The 13,356-nt window shown below is 40.5% G+C and overlaps 1 long non-coding RNA gene across 1 annotated transcript; it reads right to left on the bottom strand.

Annotated features, from left to right (window-relative positions):
• Positions 1-1,643: 1,643 nt before the first annotated feature.
• LOC115510073 lies at positions 1,644-11,672 on the bottom strand. Its single transcript, XR_003967601.1, has 3 exons — positions 11,473-11,672; positions 2,763-2,811; positions 1,644-2,489 (listed from the first exon to the last, which is right to left on the bottom strand). It is a non-coding gene; the product is annotated as an uncharacterized LOC115510073 (long non-coding RNA).
• Between the last annotated feature and the right edge of the window lie 1,684 nt (positions 11,673-13,356).

Genomic DNA, 13,356 nt, shown 5'->3' with positions numbered 1-13,356 from the left:
TCTCGTTAGATTCCCTGGTCAGATAGGCTGAAGGCTATATTCAGTCATGATCTGGGCTACAAAGTAGATTCCCTGCTCAGGTGCAGCAGGGGAAGCAGCTCGAAAACTGGTAAAGCTCTTTGTTGTCTTAACGCAAGCTGACCCACATCTGAAGTTTCCTGGATGAACAGGGCCATTGACTTTGCTGTACAAACTATTGGGTCTGTCTGCCATTCTCTCAGCTCGAGTGCCACTGGGCCACACAACATTCAGGTGTTTTCATCAGCCCTTCTGGATTTATGGAGCTGGAAGGCACTTTCGTGGTGGGTGGGGCTGTGACTCGGCACCTTGCCTGGATGGGGGCAAATTAGGCTCTAGGGCAAGCAGAATTCCTCATTTGAGTATCCAAATCAGGCAGATCTGTATCACACTGAGTTTCCTGGTCAGAGTGTGCCTTCAACTTGGTTCTGTAGATGAGCAAAGTCGCTGTTTGGGGTTACTACTTGGGCACTGCAGATAGAAACTCAGTCTGCCAAGATCCCTGAGTGCTGGTTATTGCAAGCCCTTTCCCCCTTCTCTGTCATGGGTCCCAATGATTCCCCTGTAATCCCTGTGGTGTGAGATCAGAGTAGGGGCTCCCACAGAGTGACCCAGAATGCTGAGGGAGCTGACATTCCCCCCTGGATTTCCTTTTCCCACTGGAGGAATAGGAGGCTCACGGAAGACCTCTCCACATAGTGTTGTGCTATTCTGGGGGAGGGGCGGTGTCGTCAATGTGTAGCTGCTTGTCTTATCCCCTACTGCAATCTGGTCTGGTCTCTGAGGTGCAGGGTGGGGCTTCAGCCTCATCTCCATGTTCTAAGATTATGTCAGTGGTGTCTTATTCTTGAATAGTTGATAGTTCTTGTGTGAGGAGCAAAGTCAGGAACAATCTATGTTACTGTCTTGGGAATATCCGTTGTCAGCATACTATTTTTAACTCCTAAAACATTATTCTTGCTCTGCCTTTGAGGTAGTTGTGGGATTCTAGGAAAGCCTTTTCGCTTCTCCAGGATTTGCATTCTCATTTCTAAACTGATTTTGACTGAATGGCCTTTAAAGCCCCTCTGCAGTTCTTACATTTTATGATGTAACACAAACATTAAGAAGTAAGTATTGTGCTGGGCTTGTAGTGCAGGTGGATGCAATGCTTTCTGTGGTTGTACGTGGCCTACTGTGTATGGGAATGGCCGGCTCCAGTCAGAAGAGGGTCTCACTAAGATTCTGGAGTCTTCAAGTTCACATAGCTCATTGGTTGGAGAAACAGCCAATATATGGCAGTGCTTCGGAGCTCACTGGACCACGGTGGACTTACAGACAAATGCCGTCTCTTCCTCAGTGTGTGACATTGAACTTCCTCCTTAAAATCTCCTGTGTCAAGTGTGGATGATAAAAGTACCAACTCTGAGGGGCTGATGGGAGATTAAAAGAGGCACTATTTATTTATTATGTGGTTTTTTTTGTTTTTTAACGTTTATTCATTTTGAGAGATGGAGTGTGAGTGGGGGAGAGGCAGAGAGAGAGAGAGAGGGAGACATAGAATCAGATGCAGGCTCCAGGCTCTGAGCTGTCAGCACAGAGTCCGACATGGGGCTCGAACTCATGAACTGTGAGATCATGACCTGAGCTGAAGTGGGACATTTAACTGGCTGAGCCACCCAGGCGCCCCCAAAGAGGTACTACGTAAATGCATGACATGGTTCCTGGGATGTAGTACATGGTCACTAAAAGTTTACTGTCCTTGTTCATCTGTGTAGATCATCTCGTAGATGAAATGTGTGGTTCCAGCCAGCTCTAAACAGCTGTAACTTTTATGGCGTTGTGGAAAATGCAGTGGCAGATGACCTCCAGGAAGTTTAGTTGGCTGGAGTTTGGAGAATGAGGCCAAAGATCATACGAAAGCTTCAAGCCTGTGATAATGGTAAATGCTATTTTTGAGTTATGATACATTTACTGACATAATGGAGACTTTTCATTAAACATCCCTCTTGTTCTGCAATTACACTTATATTTTTCTGGGAGGTGGGGGAAGCCAGGGAAGTATTCTGTGATGCCCCCTTGCTAGAGGCTAAAGACTTGGGGCTATTAACCTATTAGAAATGCACTGCCTGAGGAAAATGGTTCCTTTAGTAAATCTGAAATGATTGCAAAGGATATAAGGTCATATCTGGGCACTGATGGGGAAGAGGTGCTTGCTCGGGGCTGTGCCTGGCCTTGCTCACAGCCTAGCTCTGGGTCCAAAGTCCACTAGCCCGAGGCTCTTAGCTGGATGTGCTTACAGAAGACTGTCTTTGACTTGTGTGAATGATTGTCCTGGGTGCCCTGGCCTGGACTCTGATCGTACGGGAACATCACTGGAAACCTTTGTAACTCTCTCCAGCCTGTGACTCAGCTTAGCACGGCGCCTCTGGGGCAGGACGGTGAAAGGTAGCTTCGTGTGTGGACTGGTGTGGCTGGACTTGGGAGGCCGCCTAGCAGAAGAAATGAGTGATTGTAATGGCGCACTCTGAAACCCAATGCACAGAAACTGTCTATTATGGGGCTCTTGCGTTTTACTGTGACGTTTGGCCTTAACTCTGTTGTATCACACGCCCTGACTTTTGGCAAATGAGAGCCAGTGCAGTTTAGAATAAGCACCATAGCTGGTATATTTAACTGGGACATTGCATTTTAAAACCCTCTCTGCCTTGTCTCACCCCTCCCTCGCATTTCCTTCTCAGTGAGCAGTACCAATGTTCGTTTACCTTTTCGGGTTTTGGAGCGTCTCTGTTGGCTCTGGAGTTACCACAGTATCTGTAAGACAACATCATCAGGCACAGGGCAAGACTGCTGATTAGTGAGATCAGTGATATGATTGAAGGCATATAGATGAGTAATATCTTAAAACATTCAGTTATTCATTTTAAGCCCATTTAATCAAGGTACAATTAAAACAGAAGTTGGGAACTGAAATTAAGCCAAAATAAATCACGTTTGACCCTCAACTCCTACCAGTGACTTTTTATGCGTCAGTCTCCAAGATCAACTGCATGTCACGTCTCCGGGGCGGCCTGCTTACACTGATGCCACACCCTCCAATTCCTGCCCCTACATGTGTTCAGTGGTCAAGCAGGACGCCTTCCGTGTTATCTCTGCTACCTGTGACGTACCTGGGCTTGTGGCTCAGGTTTTGTTCCGGTCACAGTGATCTATTCATTGCTGCAGTATGGCTTCCAGGCTCCTTTCTGGGTTGGAACTGTCCACCACAGACAGCATGAAGTCCAATCTGCAATGTGGGTTGCCTGCCTGGGGGTTGGCTCTCAGCTTGCACTGGCCTTTGCACACATGTCCCTTTCTGACTTCTGACTGCTGACCTGCCTCCACACTCGGCTATGCCCCTGTCTGTTGGCATCCGTGCTCCTTGGGTTCGGTGTGCTCCTGGCCCTGGTTTGCCCAGACACTTTCTGGTCCCTGCCTTCTCACCTCATCTCCTTTATGTGTCACTGTCTCTGTGTGATGACCCCACAGACCAATCCCTTTCACCCCTAATTGTTTTCACAAGATGCTGCCTTAGATTCTCTGCTGGCTCTCCAGATTACTGGCTGTGTCACGGGAGAACCCTGGGCTGGAGTCAGACTTTAATCCAGGCTTTCTACTTGCTAGTTGTGTAAACTTAGGTCGTGTGGCCTCATTCATTGTGTTTCTTCATCTGCAAAATGGGAATAATGACAACAATAATGGTACCTACTCCGCTTACCTTAAAAGTGATTACTAGAACTGATGCCGGGCATATTTTTGGATTTTTATTTGCTAGCCATATACTTTCTCTGGGGAAGGAACCTTTCAAATCTTTCACCCATTAAAAAAAAAACTGGATTGCCTTCTTTTATTGAGTTTTTAGAATTCTTTACATATTCTAGATAGAAGTCTTTTACCAGATAAAGGCTGTGCAAAAATCTCTCCCAGACTGTGCTTCCTGCTTCATTCTCTTAATAGGATCGTTAGAGCAAAAGATTTTAGTTTTGAAAAAGTTTAATATGTTATCTTATAAATATTATTTTTCCTTTTGTGTCCTACTTAAGAAATCTTTGCCTACCCAAATGTGTATTGCAACTGTGTTTTTTTCCTAGAAGTTTTATAATTTTTGTTTTTATACTCAGGTCTATCATTCATCTTGCATGCATGGGTGTGTGCACGTGTGTGTGTGTGTGTGTGCGTGTGTGTGTGTGTGTGTACATGTACCATGTGAGGTCAGGGTTGAAGGTCATCATTAATCATTAGTAAAATAACCACCATTTGCTATCACTACATAACCATAAGACTAGATAAAATTAAAGACTGACCATACCAAATGTTAAAGATGATTTGGAAGAGTTGAAACCTTATACAATCCTGTTGGGAATGAAAATGCCACAACCACTGTGGTAAACAGTTTGATAGTTGCCTCAAAAAGTTAAACATACACTTAAACTAGCTGTATAGGTATTTACCCAACAGAACTGAAAGCATATATCCCTGTAAGACTTACACATGAGTATCTACAGCTCTTCTATTTGTGATTGCCCCAAACTGGAAACAACTCAAATGTCCAATTCGTAAGAGAATGGATAAATAAATTGTGGTATGTCTATAAAATGGAATACTAGTGAGCAACAGCCTGGCTGAATCTCAAAATAATTATGGTGAATAAAAAGAGACAAACAAATATTGTGCAAGTTCATCCAAATAAAATTTTAGAAAATATAAACTAATCAGAAAGTAGATTAGGGTTTGCCTGGAGTTGGGGGTGGGGTCGATGTGGAGTGATCATGAAGGGGCATGAGGAAGGTTTGTGGGGGTTGTGGGTACATTCACCACCTTGAATGTGGTGATGGTTCCACAGAACATACATATGCTTAAAAATATGCAGTTTATTGTATATCGATTATCTTACTAAAGTTATTAAATGGGAAAATATTGGAATAAGTATCCACCAGTGTGACAAAAGTGGGGAGATCACAAGTCCCCAGTGAGATAATGCCCAGGAAACTGCACTGATAGCCTTAATCTGGTGTAGGAATGCTTATTGTCGTCATTTGTCTGTGCCACATAGACTAGGAAATTTTCCAGTAAGGGAAGTAGACCAGTTTCTGGGGGCCCTCAGAATCTAGTTTTCCCAACCCCACCCAGTGGAAAATGTCAAGCTGATATTAGAACACATATGACTGGACAAACGATTGCACCCTAGGACATTCAGACCCTCCAGGGATTTCTCTCAGGCTTGACTATATCCCAGCCCCGTCATCTCCGTCTCTCACTCCCAACGAACAATGAAATGGTGGCTTAAAGTGCAGGGGCTCGCCTGCATTTAGGAGTTCTGGACCCGGCTGTACAGCAGAATTACAGAGAAACTTTTGGGAAATGTTGATGCCTGACTTTGTACCTGGAGATCCTTATTTACTTGCTCTATATTCTTAAAACTCCCCAGGTGATTCTGGGTGATTCTAACGAGCAATTAGAATTGAGAAGCACTCAAGTGGAGCCTTGACCCTGTACCATCACTTGCTCACCCCTGTGGCTGTGTCATTTCCAGCTCATTCTGTGCATCTCTAACTTTCTGTTCAGTGTTAGAAAATAGGCAGAAGCAATTATGGTGATGATGATGATGATGATGATAATAATAATAATAAACATTCAAATAGTGCTTGGCCTTTTTTCAAAGAATTTCCATGAGCATTTTCTCATTGTGTCTCATAAATAACCTGAGAAGTGGGTAAGAGAGAATGATATAATTTGTAATCCTTATTGTCTTTTTCCCAATTAATTATAAATGCAATAAACAGTCATTTAAAAATATTTTAGAAAACAAATATGGAAAACTATGAATAGAAAAAAATCATCTGTAATCCAGCCTCTCAGAGAAAACCAGGGTCAACCTTTGGTTTCTTTTAACATAGATAAAATTATGCACTTAATTTTTTTTTAACAGCATTGGCCACAAACTGTACCAGAGTTTTGTGACCTGATCTTTTCACTCAATACATTATTGAGAGTAACATTTTTAATGACTATTTTCTAGTATACTGCATGGAAACATGATTTATTTAACTAAGTCCCTATTGTTTGATAGCTTGTTTCCAAGTTTTCTGTATTAAAAATAACTGTATCCTTATGTGGAGTACCTGGAACTCTCATATACTTCTAGTGAGGGTAAAAATTCATACCACTACTTTGGAAAATGTCAGATAATATCTACTAATGTTGAATATGGGCATACCCTATGACTCAGCAATTACTCTCCCAGGTATATATCCAGAAGAATGTGTACAGTGTTCAGCAAAAGACAGGTACAAAAGTATTCATAGTTGCACTTCTAGTTATGGCCCTGACTGGAGACAACTCAAATATTCCTTAATAATAGATGCATAAATTGACTGCAGTATTCATGCAAGGGAATACAATATAGCAAGAAAAAATGAAGGAATTGCAATGGTACCCAACATCGTGATGACTCTCACAAACAATATGGAATGAGAAAAGCCCGACACAAAGAATACATAGAAACACAAGCATAATTAGTTTATCCTATTAGGAATTGAGCTAGTGATTACCTTGTGGAAGGGGCAAAAGGGTCTCTGGGTTTGTTTCTAGGTTTGGTTGGTGATAAAACTCTTCACTTTATGAAAACTCATTGAGCTGTATATTTATGGTCTGTAATTTTTCCTGTGTGAGTACTTCAAGAAAATTGAGTTTTTACTCACCACAAACTTTCAAGGCAACTCTTGCTACCTCCTTCTTTTGACTGGGGAAAATGTGATCTGAAAACTGTTGTGGGCTGAATTGTGTTTCCCCCCCAACCCCGCCTCAAAATTCTTATGTTGAAGTCCTAACCTCTAGTACCTCAGGATGCGACTGTTGGCAGAGAGGGGCTTTGAAAAGGTAATTCAGCTAAAATGAGGCCATAAACAATCCAATCTGATTGGTGTGCTTAGAAGAAGAGGATATTAGGACACATAGAGAACCAAATAGCCTGAGAGAGGCCCATGTCAGGGCCCAGTGAGAAGATGGCCACGTATAAGCCAAGGAGAGAAGCCTCAGGTGTAATCAAACCTGCTGACACCTTGGTCTTAAACTCTGGCCTTCAGGATTGTGAGAAAATAAATTTCTGTCATAGAAGATGCCCAGTCTGTGGTATTTTGTTGTGACATCCCTAGCCGACTAATATAAGAATTGAGGTTTTTTTTTTTTTCAATATCAAACATATATTACAGGGCTGAGCAGGATGTGAACATCCATCGTCTGACTTTAAATTGTATAGCCTCGCCAACACACCTGGTTTTTCATCTTTCCAGGAGAGACTGATGGTGCTGTGAGGCAGCTAAGGAGAGCACCATGTCAATGGGTCCACTGCTGCTCTCAGGAGGAAATATTTCTGGGCACCCAACAGGGCACGTGGCTGGCTCAGTCGGAAGAACATTCAACTCTTAATCTCAGGCTTGTGAGTTCAAGCCCCATGTAGGGTGTAGAGATAACTCCAATAAATAAATAAATAACAAATGAGAGCAAGCCAAAGCATCCTTTCCTTCTATCAGATTGCTTGCTTGAGTGTGATGACTGTCACATTTACAGGAGACTTGCTGAAGTAAGGTGCATTTTTCCCCCAAACTCAGAACTTTTGAGGGGCAGTGCTGGCTAGTAATTAATTGCTGCTGGTCATTAGAGTCATCTCATCCTCTGAAACATCCTGGGAAATGGCTAAGAGTGATAGTAATGCGATTTCCTGTTCCTCTTGTTACTTCCATCTCCTCGAATGTGGCCTTTTGGGAGCTGAAACATTTTGTTTTTACATTTATCTGTTCTCAGTGATACTATAATGTTCACTTTTTAAGGTCTTATCATATTAGGGCTTCCTCAGAATGTTAGAACATCTGTTTCTAACTGTCAAAGAGAAGAGAGGGGGAAAAATAACACATATTTGACTTTTAATTCAAAATACAACAAAATAAAATGCATGTTGACCTGACTAGCTTCTGGAATTTCCTGATAAGCAAGTAGAGTAAAGGGATGAAGAAGGGATTTGGAATATGAGTTAGAGAAGGTCATGCATCTCATGGGGTCTTAATTTATCTCACTTTGGAGAGTGCATAAAATTTCCTTTCAGTTCAACAAGTATTAGTTGAGAATCTACTCCTTGTTGGATATCATATCATAAACAGTGTGAGAGGGGTCCCTTCCGTTAAAAAATTTTGAGCTTGTAAAGTGGCTCTGCCTATGATTTCTACAAGTTATGTCTTAAGAGAGTTTTTAGGCTGTGGTGTAGAAAGGAAGAACCTAGGAGGGGACTGCTGGTCTCCCTGAGTTGAAAAGTCAGAGCTGCAAGTTCTCCAGGGTTCAGAGGGCAGAGCACAAGGGAGGAGATTGCTGCACAGAAAGGAAACTCCAAAGATCTGCAGGGGGTCCCCTTGAGCATTCAAATGAGTACTGGTCAGTATATACAAATGAGGAAACCACTTGCAGTGAGGGAAGGAACTATCCAAAGAGACTAGAAGAAGCAATGCCCATTGTTCACACAGAGCCAGGAATAGTGTCTGTCCACACCAACCAGACTAGAAAAACTCATAACACGTGGGACATAAAGTAGAGTCCTCAGAAAAGTCCTCAGTAGTGGACTAACTAGCTGTATATTGTGTATTGCTCTGGTCCTGTCTAAAAAATCTTAAAAGCAAGACCCCCAAGCAACAATTTTTCCAATTAATATAACTATGTACCAGAACAAAAATATAAGAATTTAGGAATATGAAAATATTCAGAAACATGGTAAAATTCATAATGTCTGGTATCCAATAAAAAATTACCAAGCATGCAAAGAAGAAGTAAAATACAAACAAAATGAAGATAAAAACCGATCAGTTGAAACTGACACACTTACTCCACAACTGAAAAATGCTAAACCTGTTGGACAAGGACATTAAAAACACTTATTATAATTATATTCTATATGTTAGAAAAGGTAACTAGAGACATGATAAATATAAAATGCCCAAATCAGAGTTCTAGGGATGAAAACTACAATGTCTGAGATGAAAAATACACTGGATAGAATAAAGGTAGATTACACATTGCAAAAGTAAAGAGTTTAAATTTGAAGGCATTAAACAGCAACTATCCAATGTGAAACACAGAAAATAAACTGGCTGGGGGGTGGGGTGCGCCCGGGTGGCTCAGTCGGTTGAGCGACCGACTTCGGCTCAGGTCATGATCTCATGATTTGTGAGTTCAAGCCCCAGGTCAGGCTCTGTGCTGACAGCTCAGAGCCTGGAGTCTGCTTCTGATTCTGTGTCTCCCTCTCTCTCTGCCCCTCCCCACTCATGCTCTGTCTCAGAAATAAATAAACATTAAACAGATTTTTTTTTTTTTAAAGAAAATAAACTGGGGAGAAAAAGCACCAGTGAACTGTGGAGTAAGTTCAAGCAGTATATTTGGACTATATTTAGAATCCTCCAAAGTAGAGGGGAGTAGAAAGATTTTTGAAGAAGCAATGGCTTGAAGTTTTTAAGATCTGATGAAAACTGTCAATTCACAGATTCAGAAAGTTCAATGAACCCCAAGAGCAAGAAAACTGCATAAAAACTACATCATCGCATCCTAATCAAATTGCTCAAAATCAATGATAAAGAGTAAAACATCAATGATAAAGAGTAAATCTTAAAAGTGGCCAGGAAAAAGGGGCATATTACATAAAGAAGGAGAAAGATAATAACAATAACAGATTTCTTCTTGGAATTATTCAGGGATGGAGTTAGCGAAACAATATCTTTACTGAAAGAAAAAAAAATCCATCAATTTAGCATCTATACTCCACAGAAATATCTTTTAAGAAATGAAGGCAAATAAAGAACTTTGCAGACATTCAGGAGTTGAAGCAACTCATTACCAGCGTATTCACATTATAAATAATTTTAAAATAAATTCTTCAAGCAGAGGAAAATAATGTCAGAAGTCTGACTGTACATAAAAATGAATTTTCCCGTACCAGAAATTCATGAGTGAGGTTTTTTCTTATTAAAGTCTCTTTAAAGGATATTTGCTATTTAAACAAAAATGATAACAATGTGTGTTTATTACATATATAAAATTAAAATGCATGACTGCAAACTAAACTCAACATAGCAAAAGAGGGAAAATAATATGGATCAGACTGGAAATCAATGAAGTAGAAAAAAAGAAAAAGAAAAACAATGAAACCTAAAGCTGGTTCTTTGAGACAACCAATAAAATGGATAAACCTATAGTATAGTCAGGCTGATCAGGAAAAAAAGAAGACTCAAATTACCAATATCAGGAATGAGAAAGGTGGTATCACTAGAGATTATATATGTGTATATATATATATATATATATATATATATATACACATATATATGTATATATATTTATATGTGTGTGTATACATATATATGTATATATATATGTATATATAAATTCTTTTTTGAAAGACAGGGTGCAAGTGAGTGAGGGGCAGAGAGAGAGAGAGATGGAGAAAGAGAGAGAGAAGTGGGGCTCATCTGAAGCAGGGCTTGTGTTCACCTGAAGTGGGGTTCGAGCTCACAGATGTGAGACTTGAACTCACAAACCACGAGATCATGACCTGAGCCGAAGTCAGATGCTTAACAACTGAGCCACCCAGGCCCCCAAGATTCTATAGATGATAAAAGGGAGAAGAAGGGAATGCTATGAACAACATTATGCCAACCAATTTCACAACTTAATTGAAATGGGAAAATTTTTGGAAGGCAGAAGCTACCAAAACTCACTTAAAAATAAATAGATAGCCTGAATAGCCATATGTTTATTAAAATACTGAATTTGTAGTTTTAAAATCTTTCCATAAAGAGAACTCCAGATTTAGATCATTTTGTTGGGGAATTATTCCAGACATTAAAAAAAGCAATGATACCAACAATACAAACTCTTCTAGAATATGGAAGTGAAAGAAATGCCTACCAACAGTGTCAGGGACCAGTGCTACCCAAATACCGAACCAGTAAAGACGTTATGAGAAAAGAGGGCTACAGACCCATATCACTCATAAATATAGATGCAAAAAATTTAAAGCAAATTTTAGCAAGTCTAATCTGACAATGTGTAAAAAAAGATAATATATCATGGCCAAGTGGAATTTATCCCACGAATGCTGCCTTAACATTCAAAAATCAATCAATTTAATTTACCATATTAACAAACTAAAAAGGAAAAAAACATAGTATCATCTCAATAGATGCAGGAAAAAAAACATTGGATACAATCCTACATCTATAGTTGAAAAAAGCTCTCTGTAGACCAGGAGTAGAATGGAACTTCCTCTGATAAAAGGCATCCTTGAAAACCTAGTTAACATTATATAAAATTAACTTAAAATAGATCACAGATCTAAATGTAAAGCCTAAAACTGTAAACACCTAGAAGAAAACATGGGAGAAAAACTTGGCAGCTGACCTCAGAATAGGAAGAGCCAGAAAAATCGCTGACTGGAAGGACTGCCATCTTTGGAAAAGTCAAGATTGGAGGCAGCAGGGTAAGGTCAAACCAGCAGTGTCCTCAGCTGTCCCTCTACAGAGGCCCCTGGAAGCATCACATCTCTTCGTTGTGCTTGGTGCTTAATAGCCCATGAAGGCAATTGTGTGTCTCCACCAAGGCATAGCAGCCGGCATAGGTGAAGTTTCAAGGGGCCAATCATCATCAACGGGACTGTGCTAGAAAGAAGGTGCAGAGAATAGAAAACACAGGAAGTGCTGTATCTGTACATGAGGGCACACACATGCAGCACAGCGGTGCCACCCCACCTGACGTAAGGTAGGCTTTCACCTTTGGATTACGGTGCTCTGCTCGTCAGAGGCAAGGCCAGGGTCTGAACATAATGTATGTGGGGGAAGTGGCGTATATGTGAGGAAACATACGTGTATTAACACCATAACACCAACTGTGTGCTAGGCAGGGTTAGGTACTTGATACGTGCTGTCTTATTTCACTCACATAATGATCATAGTAATAGGTATTATTATTCTCATGTCATAGGATCATAGAAATTATGTAACTTTCCCAAGGTCAACAGCTGCTAGATGCTGTTGGTGCTCACATTAGTCTGATCACTGTGCGTGCGTGTGTGTGTGTGTGTGTGTGTGTGTGTGTGTGTATTTTCCATGACATCATCTGTCTCCATAAAAGCAAAAAAACCCGTCTTGCTAGCTTGCAAAGAATAACATGGTTATCTCTCCAGAACTCGAAAGTATAAGCCCAGAAAAATTCTATCCTTTTATGAAAAAAGCAGTTGTTAAAAATTCTTGACAAATCTAAAGTATCCTAAATGTTTGGGGGTAAAGCCATGCATCTGCCTGCATTGGAAATAACCTGAAATGTGCCCTCCTTGAGTGTTTCTTAGCAAAAAGATGTGAGGGTGATGCCATCTTTGGCCTTGAAACAAAAGAGATTTATGAACAAATACAGTGTTAGTGATTCCAGTAGGACTCACCCTAAGAAGAAGTGATGAAAAACAACAAATCATGATGCTACAGAAGAGTTTGTGACTCTTGCGAAGAGTTCATTTCTGATCACAGCCTATCTACGGGACAGATTTACAATGCTGATGGAAGGCTGGCATTGCTTGCAAAGTTAATTCTGACACATTCAGGGAAGAAGCAGTGAATCAAGTACCTGTGATTTTCAGCACAGGGATGAACCATTCCTGTACTGATAATTGTAGGTAGATTCCCCCCCAAATAATACCTTTGACTAACAGTTTCATGGTCCCAGAGTTTCCAAAGTGGGTACACATCAACTAGTAGCTTTCACAGTACAAGCTAGTGAACAAACAGATGGAAAACCTATTCCCTCCTTACTGGTTTTATTATCTTGTGGCATACATAATGAAAGATTTTTTGAAGGGCCCTTACTATCTTTTAAAAACATTTTTATCATTAGGACCTTCAAAAAAAACCTACTAAGGTACAGACATTCCTTATCCAGATTCAGGGATTACCGAGATTTAACCATATTTGCTCCATGTATCTCTTTGCTCCCCATTAATGGATAGCTTCACCTCTACCTACTTGAAAAATCTCGCTTAGTGAAATGTCATCTTAGAGTCTTTGTTAGGTCCTTGATGGCTACGATAAACTTAATACTCTCATTAGGTATGTAAAGCTTTGTTCAATTTTCATCCAGCCTCCCTTGTAGCTTTCTCTGCCAATAGGCCCCTGCATGAATTCTATATTGTAGGCAATTTTAAATTAATTCTAGTCTCTGAATACATATTGAAAATTTCCGCCCCTGCTTATGCCGTTTTTTTCTGCTTTGAGCTTTCCTTTGGTCTGTTTCTGACAA

This window comes from Lynx canadensis, chromosome A1 (assembly GCF_007474595.2).
Source record: "Lynx canadensis isolate LIC74 chromosome A1, mLynCan4.pri.v2, whole genome shotgun sequence".
Taxonomy (NCBI): Eukaryota; Metazoa; Chordata; class Mammalia; order Carnivora; family Felidae; genus Lynx; species Lynx canadensis.
Note: the sequence above shows the minus strand (reverse complement) of the source record. Positions and strands in the feature narration are given on the sequence as shown.